The sequence below is a fragment of the Scardinius erythrophthalmus genome (assembly GCF_964197995.2).
Source record: "Scardinius erythrophthalmus genome assembly, chromosome: 17".
Classification (NCBI taxonomy): Eukaryota; Metazoa; Chordata; class Actinopteri; order Cypriniformes; family Leuciscidae; genus Scardinius; species Scardinius erythrophthalmus.
This window is the reverse complement of record NC_138237.1, coordinates 1,387,783-1,398,948: the sequence shown is the minus strand read 5'-3', so window position 1 is coordinate 1,398,948 and position 11,166 is coordinate 1,387,783.

Here is an 11,166-nt window from a genome sequence, read left to right as displayed (position 1 = left end):
ATTATAATACTATCATATTTTGTGCAGGCATTAGCTTATTTCATTGTAAATAGAAAAGCCTGACAATGTCACTTCTATAAGTATTTTGGTATTCCACAATGTTTCTCACTGAACATTCTTTGCTAAAATACATTACAGACTGTCACAGTGAGAAGATCTTCGTTCTATCAACGCTTAAGGACTAACCACTGTCAACACCTTCACTGAAAAAAATGATAGTTGAATTTACTAAAAAAAATGATCATAAGTGGTTGCACACAATTGATTTTAGCTACATTTAAACAAATACATTAAGTTGAACTTACTAAATTTTAGTTCAACTTAATGCATTTGTTTAAATGTAGCTAAAATCAATTGTGTGCAACCACTTACGATAAAAATATTTAGTAAATTCAACAAATCATTTTTTTCAGTGTGGAGTAACCATGCTGTTAAATAAAAGTCTGTAGACAAGGGATAGGGTTAGAGTTAGGGTTAACCTTAATAGTTCAATTTTAAAAATGTTCCTTAGAAAAAAGAAAAGAAAAAAAAAACACATTACTGGTGTGCGTCTTGAGACAACACAATGGCACTGACATATTTTGTCAGTGCAAGTTGCGTTCAGGTAAAACAGCTCAAACGTGCATTTTAGTCTAGGACTACAGGTTTAAACCTTGCCTGCGAAACACAGGGTATATGTTCCAACTTGTATAGAATTATGCCAGTGTTAGTTGTGTTGGACAGAGGATTAGCCCTAAACGAACAGGTTGTGTAACAGTCCCACACAGGGTGAAAAGCAAGTTGACATTATTAGGCATAGTGTTTCTAAAGGAAAGGTCAAGAATTTGTTAAAGTGCAAAAGGGTCATTATGGGTCACATGGATGTAACTTTAAGTTTCAGCACATCACTCCAATTTTGACCTCCTTGAAATGGTTGCCGGTTAAATCCAGAGTAGAACTCAAAATATTAACCCTAGTTTTTAAATCTTTACATAATCTTGCACCAGTCTTGCTAATCTTGCCGAGTTGGTGCACTCACACAACTCTTCGCGCCCACTCAGATCGGGACATTTAGGAATGCTGTCCATCCCTAGGTCCAGGTGATGCAAGCTCCCTGTAGCCATCCAAACAGCAACATCTTTCTTTGTTTTTAAATCTATGCTTAGATCCTATTTCCTTGAACAGATGTTGTTAGTCTAAAATATATTATGTGGTTGTCTTTTATCCCTTTGTAAATTGTTATGTACAGCACTTTGGTCAACCCAGGGTTGTTTTTAAATGTGCTTTATAAATAAATGAAATGAACTCTATCACCATGATACCAATCCATTCGTTTTTTCATATACGTCTATACAGAATTTTATATGAATACATATGCAGTGTTTTCTCTGTTTAATATATAATCTGTTTGCTCTGGTAAATTGCTGTTTAGCAGAGCAGTGGTAAATATATGTTGTTAGATATGGTATATAAGTTATTGTAAGTTTAATTTTTAATCGTGCACTGCAATGAAAACACCATTTAACCAATTTAATAAATATAACAGCATGCCTAAAAATACAACTAAATAAATAGCATGTGTATATTTTTTCCTGTAATTGCAATGTTACCACACTATTGGCTGTCTCTCCGAGTTGTTTTGAGCATGATTGGTTATTCAGACTGTCATCCAGGAATCTGGCCAATGACAACTATGCGCGTGTGTGTGAGGAGTGTGTGTGAGTGTGTGCGTGTGCGTGCGTGCATGTGTGTGTGTGTTGCAGCTTTCTAAAGCTGACTTTGGTTCTGTGGCTTTTACATTGTTTAAAACATAGATTATTTTACAGTAATAATAGAGTGTGTTAAATATATTAATAATATTGATTTGAATTAAGTAATATTTTTGTTTCTTGAAACAGATCAGTTTAATTCTCCATTCTCAAATATTTTGATAGAAAAATCACAAATATATTAAGTGTATTATAAAGAAATAATTGGTTAGTCAAGTATTAAATTCTTTTAATGAAATTTAAAAAAAAAAAACTTAAATATAACAGTCAATTTTAGATAAAATTAACTGTTGGATTTTAGTCAATTATTTTGGTATGTTTAACTCAAACAATCAAGTAAAATATATTCAGAGATTTTATTAAGTTAATAAAGTTAAATATTACTGTAATATTTACTAAGCCACAGAATTATTTTTTAGAGTGTATAAAGTGATTCATGATGTTTCACACATCATAATCAGAGAGTTCTTGTGACGCGTGATATCGACAGAAACTGTTTTCTCTTTAGAAAGCTGTGTGAATATTTGTCTAACAGCAGAATATTCACCAAATTCACTGTTTGTTCATATTGTCCATGTTTTGAATTAATCTCTGTAATGAAGCTTTACAGAACTGTATGATTTAACACTGATAATAATTATATGATGTTTTATTAATAAATACAAATTTGCTTTGTCTAGTCCAGATAGTCTCTGAGTAACTGAGAGAAAAGCAAAAAGTGTTGCAACTGTCCCCGGTCTCCCCTAGTTATACTAGATTATAAGATATTATATTCATTTCCTAGTTAAAGATCACCTGGTTTGTTCAATATTGTCTGAAATGTTGACTACACCCCTTGAGTGGGAGTCCCATATGCTCGTATAACATTACAAGAGGAAGCGTGTGTATGAGAATGTGTGTATGTGAAGAGCTCTCAGTCACTCTTTCTGTCACTCTGAGCTGTGTTTCTCTCTAGAAGCTTCCTCTGCTCTGCACAAGGTGACTAACTTTCTCTTTCGTTTTGTGAAAAGATTTTATTTATTTAAAGCTGGACATTTGTCTATATTCTAGTGAAACTGAAGTGGAGTTTTTTCATGAGAACTGAATGCATTTGAGAATATATAACACATATATCACAAACCACAGACACATACGGAAGAGAAAGAGAAAAATGGCAAGCAAAAAAGACTAAATGCTAAACATGATCTAATACAATATATTGAACCAAAAACAAACATAAAAGTGCTGATAGTCGACAAAACAGCATTAATAGTGACAAACCAAACTGAGTATTTATGATGTTTAAGATCAAACACTGTTATATATCATTCATCATCATCATCATCATCTTCTCTGGTGTCTGAATGTGTAAAATCAATTCTAAACTATAACTTTTCATTTACTGAATATAGGCTACAGGAAAAAGGATAATTTACGAGCTGTCATTTAGAAGATCCACTTCATATCTACTTGAATCAAGGTGCCTATAATCTTGATTCTACAGAGTAACGATCTGGATAATCTATGGGACTGTCAACGTCAGCTCTGTCCTAATAAGGTAGGCTCTTCCTTTTTTGAATTGCGTTTTATATATATATATACACTGCCGCCAGCTGCCGCTAATAACCGGAAGTCGGAGGGGGGATGCCGCTTTTAGCCAGGCAAATAAGTTATTATATCAATATCAAATTTTAGTAGGCCTACTTATTTAAATAAAATACTTCTATTAGTTATTATTTTATATTATTTGATTAAAAAAGGTTTATCAAATATAAATCAAGTAACGAAGATCATAGACATAGCCTAATACAAAAAAAAAAACATTAAGCTACATTTGAAATTATGAATTTGTACGTGTATAAATATAATTTATGAATGAGTGTACATGTTTGTTAGATAATGAAATCTATACATACAGAAAGAAATGCCTGTAATCATATTGTATATTTATTAAATATGCATACCCATTTATTAAACTTAAATAATGAGAACATGAACTGTTGACGAAACGCGTTCATGCCAGCTAGAGACGAATGCGAGTGAGCAGCAGATACAGAGATCAACCTCGTTTTATTGTAGTCCTATAAAGTGAATTCAAAACGGCATTCTTTTTCTTTGAAGCAACAAAGGCTAAATCATTTGTTATAGTTGTTTTAGTTTTTAGTTTTTTTTGTAATTGTAATTGATGACACGCAGCGAAATATAATATATAGCCTATTATAAATATAATATATGAATTTTTACGTGTATAAATATAATCTACGAATGAGTGTAGCCTACGTGTTTGTTACGTAATTAAATATATACATACAGAATGAAATACCTATGTAATCATATTTTATATTTATTAAGTATATATTATACATATTAAATATACATTTAAACTTAAATAATGAAAGTCCTGTCTAAAAGAAGAAGAAAAAAGAACTTTGTCTCATCGATTACCTTTATTTAAAATCATATTTTGCTATCATTTAAGTTCAGTTTTACATTTGTAGTAGGCTACTACTTTAATATTTTCTTGTCTTTGTTTAATGAAGCAGCTGTAACTGTTGAAACAGGCTTTGTATTTGTTGTTCTGAAAGCAGAATGATAGACCACAATCCTGAACTATGGTAAAGTTTGTAGACAAACTTTAAGTTGGCTTGTAAAACCCTAGCCAGAAAGTTTGAAAAAGTTTGAAAATGTTCTAGTATAGTTTAACATGATTTAACATGTTTTATGGTTATCGCCGGCGCCACTATTGACCATTGGCCACTGTCACTTGACTTCCAATTACATGTGATTTGTTGCTACTACGTTGGACGATACTGATTGGCTGCCACGAAATGGCCGGTCCATCCAGGGCTGCGTTCAGCCCCGACAAAACGTTGCACAGCGTTTTTTAAACAGAAACGGTGATGCGTTGAACACACTGTTCTGATGACGCAAGAGTTGTGTGTGTAAGTGTATATATGTGTGTGTGTGTGTGTATATATATATATATATATATATATATATATATATATATATATATATATATATATATATATATATATATATATATATATATATATATATATGTGTTGCTCTAGTTATTTGTGTGATATGGTAAATTAAAGGGATCATGTGACTGAAGACTGGAGTAATGATGCTGAAAATTCAGCTTTGATCACAGGAATAAATTACACTTTACTATATTCACATAGAAAACAGATGATTTACATTATAATATATATAATATATAATATATATATATATATATATATATATATATATATATATATATATATATATATATATATATATACACATACACATACACATACACATACACTCATATATATATACTTAGGCCTACGATGCTTTTGGGAAACGTTGCTCTAGTTATTTGTGTTATATGGTAAATTAAAGTTACACAATCTTTTTTTAAATACTTCCTTTTAACATCACACTAAACGTCACTCAGAATTAAAAATTGTAATTAAAATTAAAACAAAAAAGAGTAGCTTGCCTGTACTCACCATACTGCGAAGAAATGAAAACCCATGAGTTGACGCCAATGAGAAGAGACGTGCAGCCCCGCCTCGATCGACGTCATCATCTGCAGGCTGCAGCCAGGTGCTTTTTGTTTATTCAAGGCTTGTTCGACTTGAACCGGCGCTGCACAGACCGATCAGTTTATGACACCAAAGTACCACGAGAGCAATTCAAAAGCAATTCAAAAGCATAAGGAGCTGATAGAGGGGGCAGAGTTATCAGATAGAGGGGGTGGGGAGTTATCAGATAGAGGGGGCGGAGTTATCAGATAGAGGGGGTGGGGAGTTATCAGATAGAGGGGCGGAGTTATCGGATAGAGGGGGCAGTTATCAGATAGAGGGGCGGAGTTAACGGATAGAGGGGGCAGTTATCAGATAGAGGGGCGGAGTTATCGGATAGAGGGGGCAGTTATCAGATAGAGGGGCGGAGTTATCGGATAGAGGGGGCAGTTATCAGATAGAGGGGGCAGAGTTATCCGATAGAGGGGCAGAGTTATCAGATAGAGGGGGCGGAGTTATCAGATAGAGGGGGTGGAGTTATCAGATAGAGGGGCAGAGTTATCAGATAGAGGGGCAGAGTTATCAGATAGAGGGGCAGAGTTATCAGATAGAGGGGCAGAGTTATCAGATAGAGGGGCAGAGTTATCAGATAGAGGGGGCGGAGTTATCATATAGAGGGGGTGGAGTTATCAGATAGAGGGGCGGGATTATCCGATAGAGCGGGCGGAGTTATCGGATAGAGGGGCAGAGTTATCAGATACAGGGGGCAGAGTTATCGGATGGGGGCAGAGTTATCGGATGGGGGCGGAGTTATTTGATGAGGGCGGAGTTATTTGATGGGGCGGAGTTATCAGATAGAGGGGGCAGAGTTATCGGATAGAGGATAGAGGGGGCAGAGTTATCGGATAGAGGGGCAGAGTTATCAGATAGAGGGGCGGAGTTATCATATAGAGGGGGTGGAGTTATCAGATAGAGGGGCGGGATTATCAGATAGAGGGGCGGAGTTATCGGATAGAGGGGCAGAGTTATCATATAGAGGGGGTGGAGTTATCATATAGAGGGGGTGGAGTTATCAGATAGAGGGGCGGGGTTATCAGATAGAGGGGCAGAGTTATCAGATAGAGGGGGCAGAGTTATCAGATAGAGGGGCAGAGTTATCAGATAGAGGGGGCAGAGTTATCAGATAGAGGGGCAGAGTTATCAGATAGAGGGGCAGAGTTATCAGATAGAGGGGGCAGAGTTATCAGATAGAGGGGCAGAGTTATCAGATAGAGGGGGCAGAGTTATCAGATAGAGGGGCAGAGTTATCAGATAGAGGGGGCAGAGTTATCAGATAGAGGATAGAGGGGGCAGAGTTATCGGATAGAGGGGCAGAGTTATCAGATAGAGGGGCGGAGTTATCATATAGAGGGGGTGGAGTTATCAGATAGAGGGGCGGGATTATCAGATAGAGGGGCGGAGTTATCGGATAGAGGGGCAGAGTTATCATATAGAGGGGGTGGAGTTATCATATAGAGGGGGTGGAGTTATCAGATAGAGGGGCGGGGTTATCAGATAGAGGGGCAGAGTTATCAGATAGAGGGGGCAGAGTTATCAGATAGAGGGGCAGAGTTATCAGATAGAGGGGGCAGAGTTATCAGATAGAGGGGGCAGAGTTATCAGATAGAGGGGCAGAGTTATCAGATAGAGGGGGCAGAGTTATCAGATAGAGGGGCAGAGTTATCAGATAGAGGGGGCAGAGTTATCAGATAGAGGGGCAGAGTTATCAGATAGAGGGGGCAGAGTTATCAGATAGAGGGGCAGAGTTATCAGATAGAGGGGCAGAGTTATCAGATAGAGGGGCAGAGTTATCAGATAGAGGGGGCAGAGTTATCAGATAGAGGGGCGGAGTTATCAGATAGAGGGGCAGAGTTATCAGATAGAGGGGCGGGGTTATCAGATAGAGGGGCGGAGTTATCAGATAGAGGGGCAGAGTTATCAGATAGAGGGGCAGAGTTATCAGATAGAGGGGCGGAGTTATCAGATAGAGGGGCGGAGTTATCAGATAGAGGGGCGGAGTTATCAGATAGAGGGGGCAGAGTTATCAGATAGAGGGGCAGAGTTATCAGATAGAGGGGCAGAGTTATCAGATAGAGGGGCAGAGTTATCAGATAGAGGGGCGGGGTTATCAGATAGAGGGGCGGAGTTATCAGATAGAGGGGCAGAGTTAGCAGAGTTATCAGATAGAGGGGCAGAGTTATCAGATAGAGGGGCGGAGTTATCAGATAGAGGGGCGGAGTTATCAGATAGAGGGGCAGAGTTATCAGATAGAGGGGCGGGGTTATCAGATAGAGGGGCGGAGTTATCAGATAGAGGGGCAGAGTTAGCAGAGTTATCAGATAGAGGGGCAGAGTTATCAGATAGAGGGGCGGAGTTATCAGATAGAGGGGCAGAGTTATCAGATAGAGGGGCAGAGTTATCAGATAGAGGGGCAGAGTTATCAGATAGAGGGGGCAGAGTTATCAGATAGAGGGGGCGGAGTTATCATATAGAGGGGGCAGAGTTATCAGATAGAGGGGGCAGAGTTATCAGATAGAGGGGGCGGAGTTATCATATAGAGGGGGCAGAGTTATCAGATAGAGGGGGCAGAGTTATCAGATAGAGGGGCAGAGTTATCAGATAGAGGGGGCAGAGTTATCAGATAGAGGGGCGGAGTTATCAGATAGAGGGGGCAGAGTTATCAGATAGAGGGGCGGAGTTATCAGATAGAGGGGCTGAGTTATCAGATAGAGGGGCAGAGTTATCAGATAGAGGGGCGGAGTTATCAGATAGAGGGGCAGAGTTATCAGATAGAGGGGGAGGAGTTATCAGATAGAGGGGGCGGAGTTATCGGATGGGGGGGGGCAGAGTTATTCAAGTAAAAAAAAAAGTTTTATCCATTTCGCATCTCCCACATGTGTGTTTGCTGTTCTGAGATGCTGTAATAACACTGAGCTCATGCAGATGTTGATCAGGAGTTGATCTGATGTCTCGTGATATGATGTTATATCGCTTTAATGAAACTCTGTCTGTGTGTGATTGAACAGATTCAAATGAAGAGAAGAAAGAAAATCAGCAGAAATCACAGATCAGCAGAAAACAAGAAGACTGAGAGAAAAATGGAGGACAGAAATGAGACACAAACCAGTGAATCTCCAGAGGAAAGAGGACAGAGACTTGTTAGATCGAACAGTATGGAGGGAATCATGCCAGACTGTGAGTGTTTGATCATTATTGAACTTTAATTCTTCTTCACATTTTAGTTTTACTGTTAGATTTACAAATAACCCACAGTTAGGAAAGTGCTACACCAACCCATAGTTGGGTTACTTATTGGGGTTATTTTTAACCCAAAATGATTAAGAGAGTAGATTGACTATTCAAACTGATTCTCCAGACTTTCTGCACTATTAAAGCTATAGACTATTGAAGCTTGTGATTGTTGTGATGGAGAACAATATCCCATAAACTCATATTTGTGATTTCTAGTTTTATGATCCAGACGAGCCTGTAAAGTTTTATTCTGATGTCAAAACTGAGGAGAGATTCTCATCAAACCCTTCATCATGTTCTCAAGAACATCATCATCATCTTCATCATCATCTTCATCACTGACATCCATCAGCAGATGAAGACCTGGGGCCTCATGTACAAAGACTTGCGTTGAATTCATACAAAACATTGCGTACGGACAAAGCTGTAAATGTGCGTACACACACAAAAAAAAAACAGATGTATGAATCTCTGCGTACAAAGGATCCCACGCATATTCTCTTTGTACAACCCAATTAACGTAAAATTGAGCGCACATGCACGAGCACAACGCCCCACCCAGTCTCCTCCCTTAATTAAGTAAATTTAAATATGGTAATGAGTCCACTTTGGCAAAAGAAAGCAGTAAGAAAATGGCTAAAGCAAGCGGCAAGAAACGAAACTTTTACAGAAAGTGAATTGGAGGTGCTGCTATCGGAGGTAGAAACGAGAAAAAATATTTTATTTGGAACTTTGTCCTCCGGAATTAATAACAAAAGGAAAAAATATGAGCGGGAGAGTTTGGCTGATGCCGTCAATGCGGTATTGTTATTATTATTATATATATTATTTTATATACATTATATTATTATATATTAAATATATTATTATACATTATATTATATATATTATATAATATTTTTTATATGTATTTATTAATATTATATTATATTATATTATATTATATTATATTATATTATATTATATTATATTATATTATATTTGATATTATTTGATATTTTATTTTATTTTATTTATAGACTAAGGGTTGTATCAATTTGCATATGCTTTTATATGTTCTTACTTAATTGCATAATTGATAGAATATTCCCATAAGGCTCGTGTGACAATATATGTCAATTATTTTATAAATTGCAAATTAATAGCAATGATTCCCACGGTTGGTGGTGCGATAGACTTGTAGAACAATTCGTTGTGTAATGTTTGCAACTTCACTTCATTGCCTGTAAGAGTCGCCAACGGACAAAAACAATGAGAAATGTACGTACGCCAGACATGAAATTGGCGTGGAGGAACGCACATTCTCGCGTTAATTTCACTGTTAGTACAGCCGACCGTGAGCGTTAAAGCTGGCGTATGCAAAGTTTTTGTGCGTACGCAAGATTGATACATGAGGCCCCAGGGGCCTCATTTATAAACGTTGCGTACGCACAAAAGAAGGCGTACGCCGCTCTCTACGCAATAATTGGTATTTATAAAAAGCAAACTTGACGGGAAAATGTGCGGTCCTTCACGCAAACTCTGACCTAGGCGTACGCACAAAAACGGGTGAAATGAGAAATGGCGACACCGTCGGCAGATTGAAGAAACACGTGAAAGTGTGTGAATGTGTGTGAAACTGTAGACCGTTGTGTAAAAGAAATGGCAATACTGCCTCTCATAAATAACATGAAGACTTCACAAAGCAAGTCTTACAATAAACAGCCTACACGAACACCCGTTTGACCGATCTGCAGTGTAAAACAAACAAAATCAAACAAAGATTACAACAGAAATGCAAATTAACACATATTTGCAAAAAAGAAAAGTGCAATATGTTCTGCAATAATATTGGCATGTTATGCAATTCATCCTCATAACACATCTGCAGCTTGACAGATGCAATCAAATGGATGGTAATAAAATGCCTTGACGCCATCACAATGCGTAATGATGCACAATGGCTGATCTTTCGCTCTTAGAAGATGTGGCAAATGATGAATATTAACTTGTGGGCGTTTCACAGACTATTTATGGGCAACTATGGGCGTGACATGAAGCCGCAAAAGCTGCGCTACATTTAGAATTGATTGTGATTCTCCCCCTTATAATTACGCATCTGAAACCGACCTCTGCCATCCAACACTCTCTGACCAACTATGAATCCCTTCTCTCCTCTCAACTCCGACCTTTTAATCAACCCACGATATTACTGCATTTTTGTTATTTTTGTCATCATTGTCATTTTCATTACTGTTATTGTAATGATTACTATTATCATTTTTATTATTGTTTTAACTGCTGTTGTTATTGTTGTTGCTCTCATCATTGTTATCACCATTGCCATCATCATCATCATTATTATTATTATTATTATTATTATTATTATTATTATTATTATTACTGTTTTGGAATTAGTAACCTGGTGTTCATTGTTATCACTACTGCTATGGTTAAATCAATTGATTATTTCCAATTCCCCCCTAATCTTTTCATGTGTTTTTAATGCACCACAACGTAGAATAGAAAAAAAAGAAAAAGAAAAAAAAAATATATATAGTATAGGAGAAAATAGGGACTGAAGAGATGTGGGGGGAGGGTTATCTTATAATATTATCTTCTATTATTATCTTACTATCTAAAAAATAATT